The following is a 23,496-nucleotide window of genomic DNA, read 5'->3' on the forward strand; positions in this document are numbered from 1 at the left end:
TTCATTTAGCTATTGTCATCCAACATTTTAATGCATGTATGGAAGCATGTTATGTCGGTGATGTTGAATAGGCATTAAGGAAAGTTCCCAGTTTTACATTTGTTCATGATTAAGTCGTAATAGTGGTGATTAAACTGTAAAGGGTTAAAGGTTATAATAGTGGTGATTAAACTGTAAAGGGTTGAAGGTTATAATAGTGATGATTAGACTGTAAAGAGACAGATAGCTTTAAATGTATTCTCACATCTCTTGTCTTTCACTGTTGTAGACCAGATGAGGACTGGAATGGTGCACCCTAACAAGGAACCAATTACAGAGAACATGGTGCTCATCATCAGCTCATTACAGAGACTGGAGGAGTGTTCGCTTCAGTCCATTTAAAGCAGGGGATAAGTATCTACAACCATTCAAGTATAGTGAACAGCAATGGGGATCTCACTCCAGTTTTCCACTGTGAATTTCCATTTAGATTCCCTGCTAGAACAAACTGCTCATGTGATTGAAACTTGAGATTGAATCTATCGATCCGGGCATTTGATTCAATATCATTGTTGTCCACCCCAAATGAAAAAAGTGTCAAATGCTAATATTAATTTGATTGTATGTGGCTGGTCCACTATCAAAGATGTAGTCAATAAGACTATCCATCTTGAGGAAAGGGTTTACAGCATTAATGGGGGTGGCCTGCTGTGATGTGGTGGGCTGTTTGCGGACAACCTGAGAATCCTGGGCACCAACAGGTCACAGATCGGTGGGGTGGATTCTTTATGCAAGTCAGAGTAGCAGACCTGTCACTGGGAATCAGAAGGAGCTTGATGGCTGTAAACAGCGAGGGTTCTGGGAAATATCCTTCTGCATATGCAGCACAAGGTGGGGTGGGTTAATTAGGTTCATGTGCATGTTGATGTCTCTTGCCAGATGGGTGCCCTTCTTCCCCTCCCCCAACTAAATGACTCCTGGGTCCATTACCCATGAGCACCCAAGCAGACCTCCCCCACTACTGAAAGGAAATAAGGAGCTGTGTGCACATACATTACCACCGTGGTAGTTACATTACTAGATTTTACAAGCCGATACCTTGTCGTTTGCAATATGTCTGAAATGGATATCTTCATATAATGTGCTGACCCTCTTCTCAAGTATAGATACCCTTGGGTCGTGTGACGCCATCAGAAAGGAAGAAGCAGTGTGAGGAAACGCTGACCCAAAAGCCTGGGATGGACGGGAGATCTCAGGAGATCTCAGTCCCCAGTGTTTTTCACATGACTCAGAGAGTAGAAAGCTCTGAATGGTACCCTATTTCGTATATAGTGCAATACTTTTACTACCAGTGGAGGCTCCTCAGAAGAGGAAGATCATCCTCCTCAGTGATTTTCATAAAAATACAAATAGTGAAACCTAAAAAAATTATTGTGGAAAAAGGAGGAACAGGATGACCTGTGTCTTTTTCCGGTCATATAAGATAACAAATGAAATGTCCCTTTCCACAGTTGTAAACTTTCATTCATAGCCTAGGTTGTAGCAACCTCATGATGGGTATAGGGTAAATGTTAGTATCATGTAGTAGCTTAAGCCTATCGATGTTACGGGGGGAGCTCCATCTGAAATACACAGCTAAATTATTGAATACACTGTTTTGGATATCGTCTAGGCCAGGGATGGAAACTGGCGGCCGTGGCCCCGCTTTTGCAAATATTTCTCTCCATCCTATGGCAAAATGTGTAGAATTGCATGAAATTAGTTTTAAAATGGCTAAATCTTCTCTACACCCATGGCAAAATGTGTAGAATTGCACAAAATGAAAATTCTCTCTGCTGTCAAGAGTGGGGTCACTAAGATCTTTTGATAGCAATGTGGGTGTGGATGTGGGTATGCAGACCTGCGAGCAACTGCGGCCCCTCGTGAGGAGTTCAGGTTTTTTGTGGCCCCCACTCCCATCAAAGTTGCCCATCCCTAGACTAGGCCTAGACGATCAGGACTATTTTCTAAGAGAACCTTTAACATTAAACCTGCCTTCTCTTGAGATTAAAGTCATATTTACAGTTTTAATACAAAATATGAATTGTCACAATGATGTTTGTTCTTGAAATTATGTGTTTTGTTGGCTCCGCTAGTGCGGACACTGTGTAATTTGGGTGAACTATCCCTTTAACCATTTGGCCTATCAATCAGTGTGGGTGGGATTATCAGAGGAGGGTGCAGGATGTTTGTGAGTCACAGAGTTGGTAGGATTTCAGACCTGTCAATCAATCACTGTGGGTGGGACTTTACTGAAGAATGAAGCAGGTGTTAAACATGGGCTTTGCTCCACAGAAATCAGCAGTAGCCTATATCAATATCTTTGATAATACCATGTAAGTATAATGACATTAGTTTTTATTAGTGGCGCAACTTTGGTTTTAAAAATGGGGGGGGGGGGTCCTAAAGCACACCATTGCCTTTGTTTTGTATCACATGCCAATGATAAAACTGGGGGGGACAAAATAGTCATTTCAGAATGTTGCGCCCCTAAAACCTTCAATCTGTTTTCTTTTATCATATTTTGGACCAGAATGAGGCTCTCTCTCCGCTACCTATTGTTCTTGTAGAGAGGATACAACATCTTCATCAAATGTTTTCATAATATATCTGCAGATAATCGCCAAAAAACAGTAGTACTGTAGCCTAGCAATATGCAAATAAAGGAGACAGATGAACGGCTCTCTGATCGATACAATTCGGTTCGCTACGATTCGGGTTCACCTAAAAGATCCGTTCAAAAAGAGCCGTTTGTTCGTGACCAACCCATCACTAGGCTACACTGACGAGTCACTTTAGCGGTCACTGGCAAGTCTTGACATGGGCTTCGAATCCTAGGAAAATAGAAACAAGATATTTGGTTTACTTGTTCCAACAGGATACCATGGACATATAACTACGTTGTATGATTTATGAATAGCAAAAGGATATATGAGATTGACTTTATTCAATCAGTTCGACACATTTTATAAACTAGTCAACACTTGTTGACTGTTCGGTTGTCAATCAAAGCACAGTAAATCACAGTAAGTCTATGCGCCTGACTCCGTTGCTGGCTGTTCAGGCCTATAAAACACGCAAAAGAAAATAAATGAATATGCCACAAAACAATAAAAAAGTGGATTTCAACTCATCCTTACCAATTACATAACATGGGACGTGTAAATTCATTCATGGGAGACGATGAAGAAATGTGACTGCAGCCAACCACAGCGCACAAAAATAACACCGGTATTGAGAGGTGGGACAGACAGCAGACTGACAAACCAGCAGTGTTTCCCTGTCATCAGGCCCTATCGTACCTCCTTACCCATCCAAACAAAATATTGAAATATTGATCATTTATTTTACAGAGACACGCTCTGGCAGAAAGATGCATCAATCTCAGCTAAAGCATCCAAGCGAGCAAAACTTTGCCCCTCTGTCTCAGTATGTAGAACACATATATATATGATGCTGTCTGCACAGAAAGAGTAGCCTATGGCATGTCATACTTTTTTTTCTTCCAGACAGCATCAGATACATATAGTAAGACAGAGGGGCTCCATTTCGCTCACGCGGATGCTTTCTCCGGTGAGATAGATTCAGCAGAGAGGAAGAGGTGAAGCGAGAGAGCTCTCTCTCACCAAAATCTGTCCAGGATAAGCCCAATGCATTTCTATGTGATTAATATGCAGCCCTAAGCCTGTAGCCTGCCCTCCTGCCTTTGGGACAACGAATCTCATTGTTAGGGTGGAGACATTAGCATCTTGTCATTATATACAGATCTTTTTTTCAGGCAGCAACTTGCGAATTGGAAAGGAAAGTTGGCGTGTGCACTGTTCGGATGCACACATTTATGTTTTGTAAATTTCTGTTTAGTTTTGTCAATTCCCTATTACTTATGTTACCAGTAGGCCTAGTAAATGTATCGTTAATCCCCATCATTTGGTAACATATATTTATGTTAATGCATGTGTTAATTACAGTTATTTACCGTTCTCATTCTTGACGTTGAAACAGTGTTTGCATAGTTCACAACCTGCTAAACATGTGAGAAACAAGTTTTGGTTTGTTTCATAACCATCATTTACAGTGGCGATTTTAGCATCTAAATCTTGGCGGGGCAAATATTATTTTTTGGGAGGCGGGGGGTGTATGCCAGCAATGCCACTACACAACACAACACTAAACAGTAGATTAATTGTACTTTAACGGTGACAAACGGTGCCCACAAACTGTTAGGGCCTACGTAAAGCTGTCCCAACACCTTACCACTGCTACACCTGGCTATCAGCAGAGCCCCCACTGGCAGCGAAACAGTTCATTCAGCCTCATTTACTGGCTTTAAAAAAAACATGGCTTACTTGCTTAAACAAATGTGGTTTCTACTGACAATTGAGATGTACAAACTACGGCATAAGGGGACGACAAGCGGATAAGAGGCAATCCGTAATTTCGATTAAGAGATTAATGAGCGAGCTAGGACGGACGTAGTCAATATAACCATTTGTTCAGCACTTTTGAAATGTACAGCGACAGAATTCAGAACATGGGCTGTTCTTACAGTATTCTCCCCGTACACCAAGTCAGAACCATAGGATAAATAAAGGGGGATATAAGCAGACAATGAAAGAGGCAATAGGCTACATGTGCACCATCAATTCAGAACAGTAGACTAAATTATGATGGAGGAAAGGGACCAACTGATTAGGGTGAGGCACATGGAATACTAAAAGCTTACTACACAACATACACTTAGTATTACTTTCTTGGCTACAGTATACATATCTCCTTGGCATATTACATCATTTATGCAGCAGCATACAATACATTTTTGGACTCACCTTGTTGTGCTGTGCTCACTTGAACAGGAGGGTGGCACGGCGGTCTAGAAAGAGGCCCGAAATCCCGACATGGAATTCAAAGTTGGATGACCAATTATTAATCAGAGTTCCCAGTTGTCTTGAACTTTCTGAAGTCTGAGATTTCCCAGTTCCGAGTTTCCAGTTGTTTTGAACGCGGCAGAAATCATGCTGGATTGACAGCATGGCCAATGTATTCACATTTTTCTGGCCCATGGCGTTACCCCTTTTTTTCGTGATATCCAATTGGTAGTTATAATCTTGTCTCATTGCTGCAACTCACCTATGGACTCGGCGAAGGTCAAAAGCCAAGCTGCACTACTTCTTGACACACTGCTCGCTTAACCCGGAAGCCAGCCGCACCAATGTGTCGGAGGAAACATTGTCGAACTGACGATCGAAGTCAGCTTGCGGGAGCCAGGCCAGCCACAAGGAGTTGCTAGAGCACGATGAGACAAGGACATCCCGGCCGGCCAATTGTGCCAATTGTGCGCCGCCTCGTCAGTCTCCCGGTCACAGCCGGCTGTGACAGCCTGGGATCGAACCCAGGGCTGCAGTGGCGCTGTAGCGCTCATTGTTGGATTTGCGATTTCCAACTTGTTGTGTAATATTTATGTCCAATGGCCGATTTATCTATAATTTCGGTTCATATGATAAGGATTGAAAAGGATTTGCCGGTAGATTGTTGACTTGATGCATGATGGTGACTGCTTGTGTAGTGGACATTTCAGTTCTTTGAGAGACTTGGTCAATTATTCAAAACAATCGTCTTTATTCAGCATCGATTAATTATAGCAATAATGAAACCGTCGAACCCGCACATCCTAGGTTGTGTTGCCGAGAGCTTAACTGATAATGAAAAAACAGTGATCTTATATAGGCCCTAAATGCTCAGTCAGTCATTCCTACCTTTCCCATAAGCCACCTTGGTCCGTCTCCTGGTTATCTGCACGGGATGTTGTTTACCTTCAAACCCGGCTTAGTTTCCCAGATGCCAGGAAGATGAGACAGTGAGACATTGTTCTCAACTCTTCTAGGCCATCTCTATCTCAGGTCACACACAGACATTGTGTCTATAGAATGCCAGCCTTTAGAATTTTAGCACCAAGTCATTGTCAGCTCAAGCTATCCCTAGAAAAACCTATTTCCTTAATCAGATGCCCAGACTAACTGCAGGTGTAACGGATTTCGTCCTCCTCTTTTGAGGAGGAGTAGCGAGAAGGATCGGAGGACCAATTTGCAGCATTGTAAGTGTTCATGATGTAATATTTAATGAATCAAACTGAACACTGAAATACAAAAAACCCTAAAGTGAACGAAAACTGAAACAGTCCTGTCTGGCGACATACACAAAGACAGATAATAAACACCCACGAAACACAGGTGGGAAAAGGCTACCTAAGTATGATTCTCAATCAGAGACAACTAACGACACCTGCCTCTGATTGAGAACCATACTAGGCCGAACACAGAAACCAACATAGAAAAACAAACATCGACTGCCCACCCCAACTCACGCCCTGACCATACTAAAACAAAGGACTAAGGAACTAAGGTCAGAACGTGACAGCAGGAAGCTAGAGTGGACACCATAAAAACTCAGCATTAGCAGGCCAGTCTTACTCTTAGTTAAGTATATAACCGTTTACTATTATTGATATCAAACAAATCAGGTAAGTATGTAATCTTTCCCTGACACTTGCCTAGCCTGCTAGCTAAGATTTTGAAAGTATGATGTTGACATGATCAGTCCAATCAAAGCTACGATAGATATAACGTGATTTGACATCATTGTATCTGTGGCCAAGAACCTTGAGCATTCTTGGATGGGCACTTCTAATGCAAGTCTATGGCAGCACCCAAGGGGCTTGCATTTTCGAGCTCTACCTAAAGATTTTGAACTGACGTAGTGTCCCCATGTGTGACAGAACACTGAGCCAATCACGGTGCAACTATAGAACATTACCAACCCCGACGCTTCGTATTTTCCGCTGGCTGCCCCACCACCACAGAAAGCACTGATCTAGGCTGAAACACCTGCATTTTGGAGCTGCATTATTCAAGAAAGCAAAAAAGAGACCATGTTTGTATGCAGCTTTATTAACTCAGTGATTTTTTTGTACATTGTTCGCAAACTGATATGTGATATGTATTAATGCCAAAATAACATACAAAACAGGCAAACATGATTATTTTTTATTATTATTATTCGCCACACCATTATTTGCCCCACCTCTTGTGCAAGTTCTCCCACTTAAAAAGATGAGAGAGGCCTGTAATTTTCATCATAGGTACACTTCAACTATGACAGACAAAATGATTTAAAGAAAATCCAGAAAATCACATTGTAGGATTTTTTATGAATTTATTTGCAAATTATGGTGGAAAATAAGTATTTGGTCACCTACAAACAAGCAAGATTTCTGGCTCTCACAGACCTGTAACTTCTTCTTTAAGAGGCTCCTCTGTCCTCCACTCGTTACCTGTAATAATGGCACCTGTTTGAACTTGTTATCAGTATAAAAGACACCTGTCCACAACCTCAAACAGTCACACTCCAAACTCCACTATGGCCAAGACCAAAGAGCTGTCAAAGGGACACCAGAAACAAAATTGTAGACCTGCACCAGGCTGGGAAGACTGAATCTGCAATAGGTAAGCAGCTTGGTTTGAAGAAATCCACTGTGGGAGCAATTATTAGGCAATGGAACATACAAGACCACTGATAATCTCCCTCGATCTGGGGCTCCACGCAAGATCTCACCCCATGGGGTCAAAATGATCACGAGAACGGTGAGCAAAATCCCAGAACCACACAGGGGGACCTAGTAAATGACCTGCAGAGAGCTGGGACCAAAGTAACAAAGCCTACCATCAGTAACACACTACGCTGCCAGGGACTCAAATCCTGCAGTGCCAGACGTGTCCCCCTGCTTAAGCCAGTACATGTCCAGGCCTGTCTGAAGTTTGCTAGAGAGCATTTGGATGATCCAGAAGAAGATTGGGAGAATGTCATATGGTCAAATGAAACCAAAATAGAACTTTTTGGTAAAAACTCAACTTGTCGTGTTTGGAGGACAAAGAATACTGAGTTGGATCCAAAGAACACCATACCCTCTGTGAAGCATGGGGGTGGAAACATCATGCTTTGGGGCTGTTTTTCTGCAAAGGGACCAGGACGACTGATCCGTGTAAAGGAAAGAATGAATGGGGCCATGTATCGTGAGATTTTGAGTGAAAACCTCCTTCCATCAGCAAGGGCATTGAAGATGAAACGTGGATGGGTCTTTCAGCATGACAATGATTCCAAACACACCACCCGGGCAACAAAGGAGTGGCTTCGTAAGAAGCATTTCAAGGTCCTGGAGTGGACAAGCCAGTCTCCAGATCTCAACCCCATAGAAAATCTTTGGAGGGAGTTGAAAGTCTGTGTTGCCCAGCAACAGCCCCAAAACATCACTGCTCTAGAGGAGATCTGCATGGAGTAATGGGCCAAAATACCAGCAACAGTGTGTGAAAACCTTGTGAAGACTTACAGAAAACATTTGACCTCTGTCATTGCCAACAAATGGTATATAACAAAGTATTGAGATAAACTTTTGTTATTGACCAAATACTTATTTTCCACCATAATTTGCAAATAAATTCATTAAAAATCCCACAATGTGATTTTCTGTATTTTTTTCCTCATTTTGTCTGTCAAAGTTGAAGTGTACCTATGATGAAAATTACAGGCCTCTCTCATCTTTTTAAGTGGGAGAACTTGCACAATTTGTGGCTGACTAAATACTTTTTTTGCCCCACTGTATATGTATTATTATTTTGTATTTTTACCACCCTTTTCTCCCCAATTTCGATCTTGTCTCATCGCTGCAACTCCCCAACACACTCGATAGGCGAAGGTCGAGTCATGCGTCCTCCGCCAAACTGCTCTTCTTACCACCCGCCCTCTTAACTCGGAAGCCAGCCGCACCATGTGTATCATTTGTATATGACACAATGAACTTTCTAGGCTTCCTCTATTAGGCAGTGTGTGGATGGCAGAGATTATTTACCCAGGTGTGCATCCATAAACCTCTGATAAGATCTGGTCCTGTCATCGCTAGGCTAATGGCGACTGTCCCTTCATATTTGGATAAAACACCCTGCTTGATTCATGGCTATTTTGTCTCTCTCTTGTGCCATATCATGGGCAATCTGCAAGATGATCAAGTGTTTGCTGACTGGAACAAATATTAAAATACCACAAAGGTGTGCGTGTGTGCATTATAAAGGCCCTCTCTATGTACCTTGAAACACGGCATATGCAGGCCTGTCCCCTATTAAATCCCACCAACAAAAAAGCCCTCTAGTATAAACCTGTGCCAGCGTGCCTTGTTTAGATGACGTATCTGCCTAGGAATCATGCAGTCACGACACTGTTCTACAGAACTAAGCTCGTCTCCCCTGGATATCTGGATTAAGTTGTTTCCACTTGACAGCCTCTGCTTTAGCAGTGGCTGCCCAGTCTCTTAACTTGCTATAGTAGTGGGGGAGCAGAGCCCAGTACATCTAAGAAACAGCATGTAGCGATAATGGAACTGAATTAGGGGGGTTGACGCAGCAGCAGTGGCTACCCTGGGGAGGTTGTGATTGTGCAGCACTGCTCATCTGGTGGTGTACCAGACAGACGTCATCCTGCCGATGGTACGCTTTGCTTTACTGAGCACAGACTCAGCACAGAGCCAGCATGGCACAGCCGGGCCTCAAACCTTCCAGGCTCCAGAGCTGGAGAGGAGAGTGTGTATGGGCTAGTTAGATGTAAAGACAGCAGACTCTCCTCTTTGGGGAGTGGGTTGGGAGGCACATCTGTTGGGGGAGCCAGCTGCTCCAGAGCCCTCTCTCTTAGCAGGTGTTTCTGTCTGATGTGGCCCAGGTTCCCCCATGAGGTAGAGAGGCAGACAGAGATCACATGCCCCCGCCAAAAAATATATATCACAGGCCTTCTTCTATTAGCGTAACTACAAAGGTAAATCAGGCCTTCATACCTAATCTAGTTAGTTGTCAGTGTTTATAACGATGCAGGGTATCTAGTTAAAATACATCAAGGGAAAACATGGTGGATGCGAATGCAGGTGGCTGTAGTTTGCCGAGATTTGTAAAAGCAAACAGCCGCCTTTAATTGGAGGTGTGGCGCTCTCCTGTGCCTCGTTTGTAAATGACATCTCAGTCCCCTGTGGGATAGGCTAAGTCACAGGAATAGAACGAGACAATCCTTTGTCTTACCTCAGATGTGCGACGACTCTAATCTCAGTTGAGGGACGAGCGTCCGTAGGGGTGACGCCATCTCTCGGATAACAATGAGAGAGAAATGTATTTGAATGTTTTGTGCGATATCTACCGTTTACATCGATAGACAAAATCAGGATGTGTGCACGTCTCTTTGTAATATTGTGCACATAAGGTGTACTTCATCAGGGTCTGGGATCTATAGTGTCATTCATATCACATCTTCAGAAGGCGTGGGGAGATAAACAATGCAGAGATGGAGTGTAAATGCCACACTATACTGACTTTGCCTTGAGGGGAGAAGGCATAAACCTTGGTATCTCTCTCCCGCTCTGTCTCTAGGCTGTGAGTTTATTGCATCGGAGTTCTGTCTTATTTGTTGCTTCAAGGTCGCACCATCGTCAGCAGTAAAGCAGATATTGTCTTTTGAGTTCAGTGCAGTGATGCTGTTTATTATTTCATCCCACTGCTTCATTCCTTCTCTCATGTCTGGCCTTCATATGGAATATTCTAAAGGGATAGAATACACTCAGAGGAACTTCTACCAATTAGTGCCTTTATTATTGGTTAAGTCTCATAAAAGCTTTGCACACCTGTATTGTGCAATATTTTCCCATCATTATTTGATTCAAGCTCTGTCAAGGTGTTGGATCATGGCTAAATAGCCATTTTCAAGTCTTGCCATAGATTGTTAAGCCGATTTAATCAAACCTGTAACTTTGCCACTAAGGAATATTCACTTTGGCTTTGTGTTGTAGGTTATTGTCATGACTTGACTTTAACATTAATCTGAAGACTGTTATTTGTCTAATTAACTAACTATGTTTAATTGTTACCCGATTAACTTAATCATGTAACAATTAACTCATTAGGAGCTGGGGCACCACGAGAGCCATCTCCTGAATTCAACTCTAAAAGGTATTTACCCATCACATCTATAAACAGTCAACTTAATAACCTCGTATCATATCATCATTCTGAACAGTCGTAGCCTTCTTGCAAAAACCAGAGCCATAGTTATGATTCAGTACTATACAAATTTGTTTATTTTTTACTAGCTCATTAAATGGGAACACAGGATAAACATACACACTCTGCAATGGTTATTGACTGGAGACGTAATACGCTGAAAACAGGTCCCTAGCGGAATGACAACATTGATGCTTATGAAAGAAGAGATGGAGAGGGAGAGAGAGGGACAGAGACACTTAACATTGGTACATTCAGAAACTCCTCTCACTTACAGTAACCATATACTTTACACACGAAGCACTGCCTGCTTTGAGTAAGAAATCATGAATCTATTCGCCGGGGGTCTCTCGGTGAACAGGGCAGCCTTGGAAAGGGGGTTGGGCCTTTTCGGGGCACACTAGTAAGACTCTGATTGTCTGAAATGGTTCCAACAAGTCTTCTATTGTTGTCCTTCTTTGTAGTTGTCCGGTATCCGGTGACTTGTCGTAAAAACCTGAACAGAACTACAGAGTTGACTTTCCTTTCATTCACTCTTGAAAGGGCTTCTTTGAAGATAGGCTAGCCAGACATATCGATGGTTTGAGCAGAGTAACAGGATGGTCCTAATTTAAATTCACTTTAGAAGAAACATTACTGAGGACAACTAATCAGTCGTACCAGTGATTGCCCAGGAGTTGAGTTTATCATCTCCACCTCGTGATGAGATTCAAAGTTCAAAGCTACAGCTTCACATCTTTCTGGTCTGGTATTTTCATTTCTTAACCCATAATTAAGAAATTATTCTTAACCCCCCCCCCCATAAGGGGCCGTTCAGGCTGACACGCTCTTTGACCTCACTCAGGGACGGTGACTACTCACTGTGCAAAGTTATAAAAAACAAGCATCTCTTATAGCTTCTCAAAACACATCCCTCTTAACAAAAACACTTTCATAATTGTTCATATTACATGCACAACGCATAGTATGGAAACTTCATACATGTAGTGGGTATACTTTCCAAGTTACAATATTTACTTTATAAAAATGTTTATTACATCACAAAATAACAAACAAATTGACATTAGTGTTTTATAAATCGCCTCTGACCATTCCTCACGCTCTATGTTAGAAATATTGTTCCAGTATTAACTTTTGAACGTGTTAAGAGTTTCAGCGAGAAAAGGTTTGTTTTGGAATATTTTTATTCAGTATATTTAGTATTCTTCTTTTCACTCTGCCATTTAAGTCATTATTGTGGACTCACTATAATGTTGGTGATCCATCCTCAGTTTTCTGCCATCACAGCCATTGAACTTTGTAGCTGTTTTAAAAATATGGTGACATCCTTAAGCAATTTCCTTCCTGTCCTGCAGTTCAGTTCAGAAAGACGACTGCATCTTTGATGTCTGGGTAGTTTAATACATCATCCACAGCATAATTATTAACTTGACCGTGCTTAAATATATATTCAATGTCTGATTTGTTATTGCTACCAATCTACCAATTACTGCCCTTTGAGGCTTCCGAAAAGCTCCCTGCTCTTTGTAGTTGTATCTGTGCTTGAAATGTAATAGTTGACTGAGGGACTTTACAGATGTTGTATGTATGGGGGACAGAGAGGAAGGGGTAGTCATTCAAAAGTATTGCCAACATCTATTATTTCACACAGAGTGAGTCCATGTAACTTATTATGTGATTTGTTTAGCCATAGTTTACTTCTGAACTAATTTAGGCTTGCCTAGACAAAGGGAGTGAATACTTATGCAACAATGGTTTTCACAGACTAAATAAAATGATATGACTTTGCTCATGATGAACACCCCTCAAATGATACAGATACAACAGCCTGAGCCCACTGGACTTGAAACAACGATACAGATGTATTTATCTGCAACACACTATTACAGCTGATTGTGAAATAGACACAAATTACTTATTCGAAATTCGTGACAGGCACACCAAAGAAATTCACTTTGTGTGTATTACATGATCTTCTTTATTCATAAAGCATTCATGTACATTACACAAATTCCAATTTGTTATGGCTAACATTAGCTAGGCTAGCTAGGCGGCCAACGTTAGCTAGGTTAGGGGATAAGGTTAGGGTTAGGTAACATGCTAGCTAAGTAGTCAAATTAGGGTTAGGAGTTAGGTTAAAGGGTTCAAGTTAGGGGAAGGGTTAGCTAACATGCTAAGTAGTTGCACAGTAGCAAGCAGTTGCAAAGTTACTAAAGCTGTCCGTGATGAAATTCAAACACGCAACCTTTGGATTGCTAGATGTTCACATTATACACCCCACCCGTCCTCCCCAACCAACCTCCCTCCCTCCTATCGTTTCGGTCTTAAGTAACCTACCATACCCTGTTCAAAGTCACTTAAATATTTTGTCTTGCCCATTCACCCTCTGAATGGCACACATACTCAGCTGTCTCGAGGCTTAAAAATCGTTCTTTAACCAATCTCCTACCCTTCATCTACACTGATTTGAAATGGATTTAACAAGTGACATCAATAAGGGATCATCGCTTTCACCTGGACATTCTGTCATGGAAAGAGCAGGTGTTCCTATTGTTTTGTACACTGTGTATAATTCTGATATTAGCTTTCCATTGTGGGCTTAGGTCTTTACAGTATGTAGACAAAGCAGCCACAGACAGATTCTTTTGATCTGTAAATCATAACATCCCAGTGTTGATGGCTTCTCTGGTGTCTCTTTCCCAGGTCATGGTCGTTCTCTCGCCGCTGTGTCCGTCACATGCAGCTGGAGTGTGAAGAGTGGGATCCTCTCTAAGGACACGAACAGCACTTTTAAGTTGACTTTGATGTTGAGATAAGCACCCTGACAGAATGCAGCACTGAGTAGACATACAGTATATGGTCTTTCACTGTCAGTGCTGTATGGGGCGCCAGAGCTGACACACTGCACGGGGTGTGTGTCTGAGAGAGAGGGGGCGTGTCTACTCTGTGTACAGTGAGGGCTGGCTGCAGCCAGGGGCAGACTGAGGCATGCAGACACGCTGGTGCCAGAGGAGAGTTCAGGACAAAGGCACTGCAGCGTGCTGGTGATAAATAAAGTAGGTGTAATGTCACAAAATTGACAAATGGCTAAAAGGGGCTGATGGAAGGACGGGATGGAGGTTGGCTGCAGACAGAACAGCAGAATCATTCCCTGGTGCGTAAGAATACAGATCAATACAGATAATTATAATTATAATAAACCCCCCCATCTCTTCCATCCCTCCACATTGTCCTCAAATGACATTACTGGGCATTACGGGGAACAATGGCGCCTCAGTCTGTCTCCATTAAACTTTATTGGGATTTTTTAATTAACAGACAGACACTTAGAAATGTGAGAGAATGCAATAAAGTTTTTACATGAATGTGTACCGAATCAGATGAATAGGAATGGAATTTGTTTTGGCCTAAATCACTAGTCTTTTGCACCAGTTCATAGTAGCCGTCAGTCTACTGCACAATACCAGTCGTCTGTCCACTATGGAAGAACGACGTGACTATGTCTGTGTCCAGTAGACTGTGTCATTTCTTGTGGTAGTTACTCGGCTGCTCGGCACCTCGTCAGCAGTAGTGACACAAATAAATGGCGGGAGGTAAATCACCCAACTCAATGTAATCGCCCCAAATGTAAGTGGATTTGGGGTCTAATATTCAGCTGTCACATTACATGAGCGTAAGTCAAGATGGGACATGATTCAGAATATAAAATACCAATTTGCTGCATGCCTCATGGGTGCGAACAATGACTTGTTTCAGGAAAAATGTGCCTACTGGAAATAGTTCCCCAGATCACTTCTCTGTGTGCACCATTACCATTTCTTAATGTTCCTCTCCATCCCATAGACATTCTGTTCCCCCATTTCATTCTGTTGAGTTAGAAGGTTGTGGAAATAAGAGAGTAGTTAGTCATAGGCTATATATTAACAAATGGATGATTTGAATTTGAGAAAATGGTATTGGTCTGACATGTTTTGGATCTGGGACAATGTGTCTCTCTAGACAGTTCCTATGGCTTCCATGTGATGTGACGCTCCACAGCTGCTGACGACCAAAAGCACTGTTGGTCAGAAGAGGCTGGTGGGAGGAGCTATGGGAGGACAGGCTCAATGTAACAGCTGGAATGGAATCAATGGAACGGATTCAAACCCGTTGTGTCCAGGTAGTAGTAACTAGAGGTCGATCGATTATGATTTTTCGATACCGATTATTGGAGGACCAAAAAAAGCAGATACTGATTAATTGGCTGATTTTTATTGACTTATTTGTAATAATGACAATTACAACAATACTGAATGAACACTTATTTTAACTTAATATAATACACCAATATAATCAATTTAGCCTCAAATAAATAATGAAACATGTTCAATTTGGTTTAAATAATGCAAAAACAAAGTGTTGGAGAAGAAAGTAAAAGTGCAATATGTGCCATGTAAGAAAGCTAACGTTTAAGTTCCTTGCTCAGAACATGAGAACATATGAAAACTGGTGGTTCCTTTTAACATGAGTCTTCAATATTCCCAGGTAAGAAGTTTTAGGTTGTGGTTATTATAGGAATTATAGGACTATTTCTCTCTATACCATTTGTATTTCATTAACCTTTGACTATTGGATGTTCTTATAGGCTCTTTAGTATTGCCAGTGTAACAGTATAGCTCCCTCTCCTTGCTCCTACCTGGGCTCGAAGCAGCGTTACCCATGCAGAGCGAGTGACATTTGAAACTCTATTAGCGCGCACCCCGCTAACTAGCTAGCCATTTCACATCGGTTACACCAGTCTAATCTCGGGAGTTGATAGGCTTGAAGTCATAAACAGCTGCTGGCAAACGCACGAAAGTGCTGTTTGAATGAATGCTTACGAGCCTGCTGGTGCCTACCATCGCTCAGTCAGACTGCTCTATCAAATCATAGACTTGGTCATTAATATGGTCGAATCCGGAAACTATAATCTCAAAAACAAGACATTTATTCTTTCAGTGAAATACGGAACCGTTACGTATTTTATCTAATGGGTGGCATCCATAAGTCTAAATATTGCTGTTACATTGCACAACCAATGTTATGTCATAATTATGTAAAATCCTGGCAAATTAGGCAGCCCAAACTGTTGCATATACACTGACTCTGCGTGCAATGAACGCAAGAGAAGTGACACAATTTCACCTGGTTAATATTGCCTGGATTTAGCGTTGGACTAGTTAACTGTAACTGCGTTGGACTAGTTAACTGTAAGGTTGCAAGATTGAAGCCCTGAGCTGACAAGGTAAAAATCTGTCATTCTGCCCCTGAACAAGGAAGTTAACCCACCGTTCGTTCCTAGGCCGTCATTGAAAATAAGAATGTGTTCTTAACTGACTTGCCTAGTTAAATAAAGATTAAATAAAGGTGTAAAAAAAAATATGTCCGATTGTTATGAAAACTTGAAATCGGCCCCAATTAATCGGCCATTCCGATTTAATCGGTCGACCTCTAGTAGTAACCAGCCTGGTCAAAGGTAGTGCACTATACAGGGAATAGGGTGGCATTTGGGACAGAACCAGCAGCTTTGTGGTCATGCTCTGTGGGGCTCATGGGGTGGGGAGGGGGGTGGCAGGACCAGAGAGGGGTTGAGAGGAGACGCCGGCTTGTCTAACAACGGCCAATCAGGTGTTCTACTATGAGCTCACGGAACTCCACTGAGACCAACTGCAGCACTGATCTATTTCTGGCACACCACCACAGCGCAATGTTCTGAGAATTAGAACAGCAGCATAGCAGAGTACATATCACGAGCAGAACCTAGCGGGCACCTCAATAAGTCAACAGGATTATGCGTAGTATCCATGTCTATAAGCACGTGCTACAGTAACGAATATGAGGGCTTTTTCATTCATAGGATGCAATAGGCTATATGGAAATGGGTGTTATTATCAAGCCTTTGGATAGCAAACATTTAGTTGGTTCAAATGCGCTTGGGGAAATATCATGTAAGCTTCTCCATGCTATTTACAATTGTAGAGGACACATTGTAGTAATAACATATAATAGGCTTAATTTACAGCCTACGGGTATGGTATGTTCAGAACTCATGTCAGTCAAAATAAATGTGAGAAAAAAAATTGCCTGCTCTCCAGCTTTTTGCATAAGCATTCAAGAGGTAAGATGCGCCGAGACAGTTAAGGTCAGGAGCAGAGATGAGAGAAAATGGAAAAATGACTGAATAAAAGGTTATTTAGCTGAGAACTGAAACATCAGAGTGCATTATTATGGATATCCATGCTTTGATGTAAAGTCTGACAGATTACTTTCACAAAGACTAGACTTCCCTGCATTAATGTCAATGCCTTGTGTTGTCTGGTAAACTGCATATTGACTCGGAGTCAGAGCATGACCTTTTGCTAAAAGTAAACTTGAGAAACTTAAAAACATTTTTTTCTTGTCATAAACTTGCTTCCAGAATCTAGAAAAAACTCCAGGTGAAAGTGATTCCTTCTCAAACTTTCTATTGATGCTGCTGTTTATGTGAAGACAATTCCAATTTACTCTCGAAGGACCTGCCTGCTCACAAAGGCATCGAACATATGTCAGTCTTTGTTTCCCTCTGTCACTGGTACCTGTACTCTCTCTACACGCCGATTGTTCAAACTTTTCTCTTTGTCTTCCAAGCCCTTCAAAAAATAATATCTCTGAGGCTCATCTTGGTTTATTTAGGTCACATTGTGTGAGTCTTCTACCCGATTGATTGGCTTGAGACTATTGAGCTCCTAATTTAGCTTATGAAGGCTATAGGCTATATATTATAATAAAATGTTGACTGTTTATGCTGATGCGGGGGGGGGGCTTCATTGAAAAAACACCATGTGGCCTCTTGATGACCAAAATGTAAATGTAACATGCCTTGATAAGCGCAAACACGATTCTGTAGCGGAGTCAAGAAAACTTGTATGAAAGGCAATTTACTATACATTACCCTAATCTGAAACGAATTTGACCAGAAGTCTCTCAGACATCTTTTCAGTGCTAAAAGGAGTCTGGGTTCATGTGAAAAAGGCAATTAATTCAGACATGATAATCTCACACTGTGGATTCAACAGCCAGGGCGATTAGAAGGAATTAAAATAGGTCAGCATTTAGGTAGAGTACTAGAGATGGGAGTAGTAGGGATATGTTTCCCATAGAATTCCTACATAGAGTCAAATGTACGTTCAACTTTGCCGTCTCTTACCAGGCAAGACGTAGAAGATAGTTGGGAGAGAAGGGACGTACTTAATTCTAAGGGAGTACATTAAATGTACTCTAAAAGTAGAGGTCGGGACTTTTAAAAACAGTACATTGATTTGAACCGAGTCTACTTCAGCATTGTAAGTACCCGGCATTGTTCTGCCAATGACACCCTGTATAAATCAAAGAGCCATTGAAATGAAAGCACTCTAGGAGATCTGTGAATCGCTCCCTAGCCTCACAGAGATACCGCCTTTAATGAAAAACATTTCATTTCCAAATGGGAATCCACAAACAAGGGGACTGGACTGGTCCTCTGGCTAAATGGGTTTATTCTCCTGTATTGTTAGACTGCTACAATTTCAATTGCTTGGCTAGCATCCATTTAGAGGCCAGGGAAAGGCAACATTACTTATTTTCTAGTTACAGCAAGAGTCGAAGGCCCACTCCACATGCCTGTTAAATGTTATATTACCTTCCTTGTATTGTATTCGGGATGATATCAGCCACATACTAATAGGTTTTTGGTGTCTTGGATCTCTCGGTTCACGGGGCCAGGGGAAATATTCAAGGCTATGGATGGGGTCAGTTAGTGGTTATTCATTAGGGAGAAACTGGGCTTCCATTTGCTAATCTTAACAGTAGTTGCAAATACGTTCTATTGTAAAGCCTACCTACAGTCCTGCAAAACTGCTTCTCTCTCTCTAGATTCAAATGACAATAGCCTGCCCACCTTTGAATAGCAGTGTTCTACTACTCCCCCATATAACTTGTGTTTAACGACACGTCTGACAACCAATGACAGCCACTAGTATGCTTAACCTGGGCCAGAATGAAAGAACTGAACTGATGAGGGGGGAAAAACTCCAGTCATGTCAGTGAGTAGATTGATGTCATTCTTACATAATGAAACACTGCCCCCTCTTGGTTTAACAGAGGAACAGGTTTTTCGTTTTCCTTCATTGAAGGTCAAACGAATGATGTCGTACGTGATGAAGATAGGGTATTTTTCTTTTGTATGCTAATCACAACAAGGGAAATGCCCTGAGACAGATTAGGTTGTTGATGATCTTACACAATTAGCATCAACAGTAAGATCTCTGGTGATTGGCTGCTCAGTGCCGGTCATGGAAGCTCTACACTGGACTGGACAGAGAAAGGGAAAGGGGGGTACCTACTAGTCAGTTGTACAACTGAATGCATTCAACTGAACTGTGTCTTCCGCATTTAACCCAACTCCTCTAAAGACCATAGAGACACCTTGCTTACATTTCTTTCCTTTCTGAAATAAAAACCACACACGTTGTAATTACTTGGAATTGTTGTAGGGGATTGAGGTCAGGTTGTTCTGTTTCCTTTGATCATTATTGTTTTGTTCAAATGCAGCAGCTTCATACGGAGATGCTTTATTTTCATACATGATTTTCTTATCTTCTATTTATTTTTGTACTCCCCCCCCCCCCCCCCCCCCCCCCTTTTCTCTCCCCAATTGGTAGTTACAGTCTTGTCCCTTCGCTGCAACTCCCATGCGTCCTTCCGAAACACGACGCTGCCAACCCGCACTGCTTCTTGACACACTGCTCGCTTAACCCGGAAGCCAGCCGCACCAATGTGTCGGAGGAAACACCGTACAACTGGCAACCGGGGTCAGCGTGCATGCGCCCGGCCCACCACAAGGAGTCGCAAGAGTGCGAAGGGACAAGGACATCCCTGCCGGCCAAACCCTCACCTAACCCGGACGACGCTGGGTCAATTGTGAACAGCCTCATGGGTCTCCCGGTCACGGCCGGCTGCGACACAGCCCGGGGTCGAACCCGGGTCTGTAGTGATACCTCTAGGACTGCGATGCAGTGCCTTAGACCGTTGCACCCCTCGGGAGGCCACAACATGATTTTCACACAGCACACGTTATGAACGGAGTTGAAAATTGAGATTGCAACATCAAAGGAGGTCATTTCTATCCTGTTTGAACAAAAATATAAATGCAACATAAACGTGAAGTGTTGGTCCCATGTTTCATGATCTGAAATAAAAGATCCCAGAAATTGATCATAAGCACAATTAAAGTATATCACATTGGGCCACACCAACCCTGCGCAATTGCTGTAACCACACACCTCCAGAACCCAATCGACCCATTCAAAGCTTTAAATAACTCTACGTTTGCAGGCTTGCAACTCTCTTGTAATCCAATATCTACTGTACGATATTTACTGACAGTGAGCTGTGAAAATATAACACTGTGCAGACATGCATGCAACATTCTGCATACAGTGGAATTCACTATTTGATGCAAGACTGATACCCCCTATAAGAAATGTGCTAAAGGCCATCTTTTACAGTCTAAATTTAATTTTAATGGTACAATTCTTGAACGGAAAATTCTCTTAACAATAATGAATAACTTAAAATAAATAACTTAAATATACATTAACCTCTTCAATTAAAATAAATTTGCATTATCATCTATAGAATGATATGACAAACAAAATAATAAAATCCGTAGCAGATTTTTGAACTAAGTATACATACCGACTAGAAAATAAGCAGCTGTAAAAGTGGAAATGGAAAACAAAATGGAAATTAAAAGGCCTGATGGTGGCGCTAGAGGAAAGGTCAAGAGGTCACCAAATCAATAGGTTTCTTCCACTCGGGGTCTTGATTGTACGACAATTCAGCCATTACTTTGAGATATATCTTGTTCTCAGTCTGTTCTCAGCCTGTGGGCATCATGTGTGTAGTGATCCAATATCCATATCCATGCCATTTAACAGTTATCACTGGCCCTTGCTTAGCCTTACTTACCAAGAGCCCAGCGCCGAGCCTTCTTGCTAGCAAAGTCACTGATCAAGTCTTTGAAGTCCAGCTTTCGATCTAACTGACTTTCAATGGACAACATGGCAAGACTGCAATGTCTGGAAGCTCTCTCACCACCAGCAACAGTCACAGGCAGTGTGCAAAACATACGTAAAGCAATGCACACTTCTCCAAAAATGCTTTGCAGCAGCATCTTACAAGTTGCATTCAGGACACAAGGGGACAAGTTAGGGGGGAAAGTGGCAGCATATACAGTGTTCAGGTGTCAGGAGACCAAGGGGACATGTTAGGGGGGAAAGTGGCAGCATATACAGTGTTCAGGTGTCTTACTTCATGTTGAAACTCAGGTGTAAGACCTCTGGAATACTTCATGATCAGTGGTTGGCACACAGAAGGGACTTTATCCTCACTAATCTTCCCAACTTTCAGAACAGAAGAAAATTAATCTACAATTTTTGCAGTGGTGTGGAACCTGGTGTCCAAGTCACTTATGATGTTGTCCATAGCAGTTCCGAAACGTCGTCGCTGCACTGTCCTGAGCTGTCTCCTCTTGAGAGATCTCATCATAGTATCTCTTCCTTTTCCTCGGGCGGCTGTGTTCCTTACTAAATTGAGGTGCAACATCCATTTGCGTAGCAATCAGTGTTGCCTCAGACAGGAGAGACTCCCATCCATCTCTAAGGGACTGGTTAGCTGAGCCTGAAGCTGCATCTGTTGGGCCTGGCACCAGACAGGGGCAGGGACAACTGATTTAGTATGAATAGCTTGCTAAAAGTTTGCCTGCATTGATTAAATTATGGCTAAAATAGGAGCAAAATGTAAACACTGAATTTTCTGGGAATATATTAAGTAACTAATGTTAGGGGAGCAAACGTAGCCTATTTCACTATGGACTAAGCTAACAGGTTCATTTCCACCACTCGCGGACTACCCCCACCTACTTTAATGAAAAATTGGGTGACATACCGCCCTTTGTTTTCTCTCTCCTGTCTTTCTTTCGTTTTTGGAAGCCAGATTTAGGAAGCTGAGACATGACGCTCCACCGGCACTCCTCACTCACAATTCACTGCCAGCAAGTACCGCTCTCGCCTGGTTTGGGGCCAGGACCGAACCATTTCATGTAAATAGAGGGGAGTTGGGCAATACAGAGGCTCTCTGGATGTTTAATTATTGCCAAAAACAAGAAAAGAAAAAGAAACCGTTAGTTTTATTAGTACTTTGTAAATAAAATATTATATTCATGATGATAGGTTAATCATTTAATATTGAAAGAAATGTACCTAAGGTTCTAATAATTCTTTAGGGCCCATGTCAGTCATACCCCATGCGACGCCCCTGGTTGTGCACAAATGTGTTTACATCCCTTTTAGTGAGCGTTTCTCCTTTGCCAAGATAATCCATCCATCTGACAGGTGTGGCATATAAAAAAAGCTGATTAAACAGCATGATCATTACAGTAAAAGTTGACTCTAAAACGTGCAGTTTTGTCACACGACACAATGCCACAGATGTCTCAAGTTTTGAGGGAGAATGTAATTGGCATTCTGACTGCAGGAATGTCCACCAGAGCTGTTGCCAGAGAAGTGAATGCTAATTTCTCTACCATAAGCTGTCTCCAATGTCGTTTTAGAGAATTTGGCAGTACGTCCAACCGGCCTCAAAACCGCAGACCACGTTTATGCCGTCGTGTGGGCGAGCGGTGTTATGGTATGGGCAGGCATAAACTATGGACAACGAACACAATAGCATTTTATCAATGGCAATTTGAATACAGAGATACTGTGATGAGATCCGTGGTGTTAGATTAGGGCCTAATTTATTTATTTAAATTGACTGATTTCCTCATCCGAACTGTAACTCCGTAAAAATCAATGAAATTGTTGCATGTTGCGTTTATTTATAATTTTGTGTATATTTTCATGAGGCACCAACTCGTGTATTCTAGACTGTGGGTTTTCCTTCGCAAAAGGCTACATACAGCACCTCAGAAACGTTATGATTGAATTGGATCCACAGTAATCTAAAGACCGAATCATGATCTAGGCCCGATCTAATTAATATATATTCCTTAATTAACAGCTGAGGACCAAACTATGCCGTCATCCTTTTTGTGAGAATAAAAGGTGGAAGAATGGTGTATTCTACATTTACACTTGACTCAATGAAAATGATACCATTATAACAGATTAAACCGGTTTCCCCAAAAAAAAGAAAGAATGATACCGTGACGAGGCTCTCACCGAGTGGGTCTGCCTGTCATACATTTGATCAAATCCGATCCGAGTTAGCTGGCAGAAACAATGAAATATATAAAGGGTGGGTATGACTGAGGAAGGCAGACGTCTGCTCTAATGACAATGCAGCACTTTACAGGATCCTG

General features: G+C 42.0%; 1 protein-coding gene across 1 annotated transcript in view; it reads left to right on the forward strand.

Annotated features, from left to right (window-relative positions):
* LOC109866249 (heparan sulfate glucosamine 3-O-sulfotransferase 5) overlaps positions 1 to 23,496 on the forward strand; it is a 70,634-nt gene that overhangs the window by 44,477 nt on the left and 2,661 nt on the right. The window lies entirely within an intron of this gene.

This window comes from Oncorhynchus kisutch, linkage group LG21 (genome assembly GCF_002021735.2).
Source record: "Oncorhynchus kisutch isolate 150728-3 linkage group LG21, Okis_V2, whole genome shotgun sequence".
Classification (NCBI taxonomy): Eukaryota; Metazoa; Chordata; class Actinopteri; order Salmoniformes; family Salmonidae; genus Oncorhynchus; species Oncorhynchus kisutch.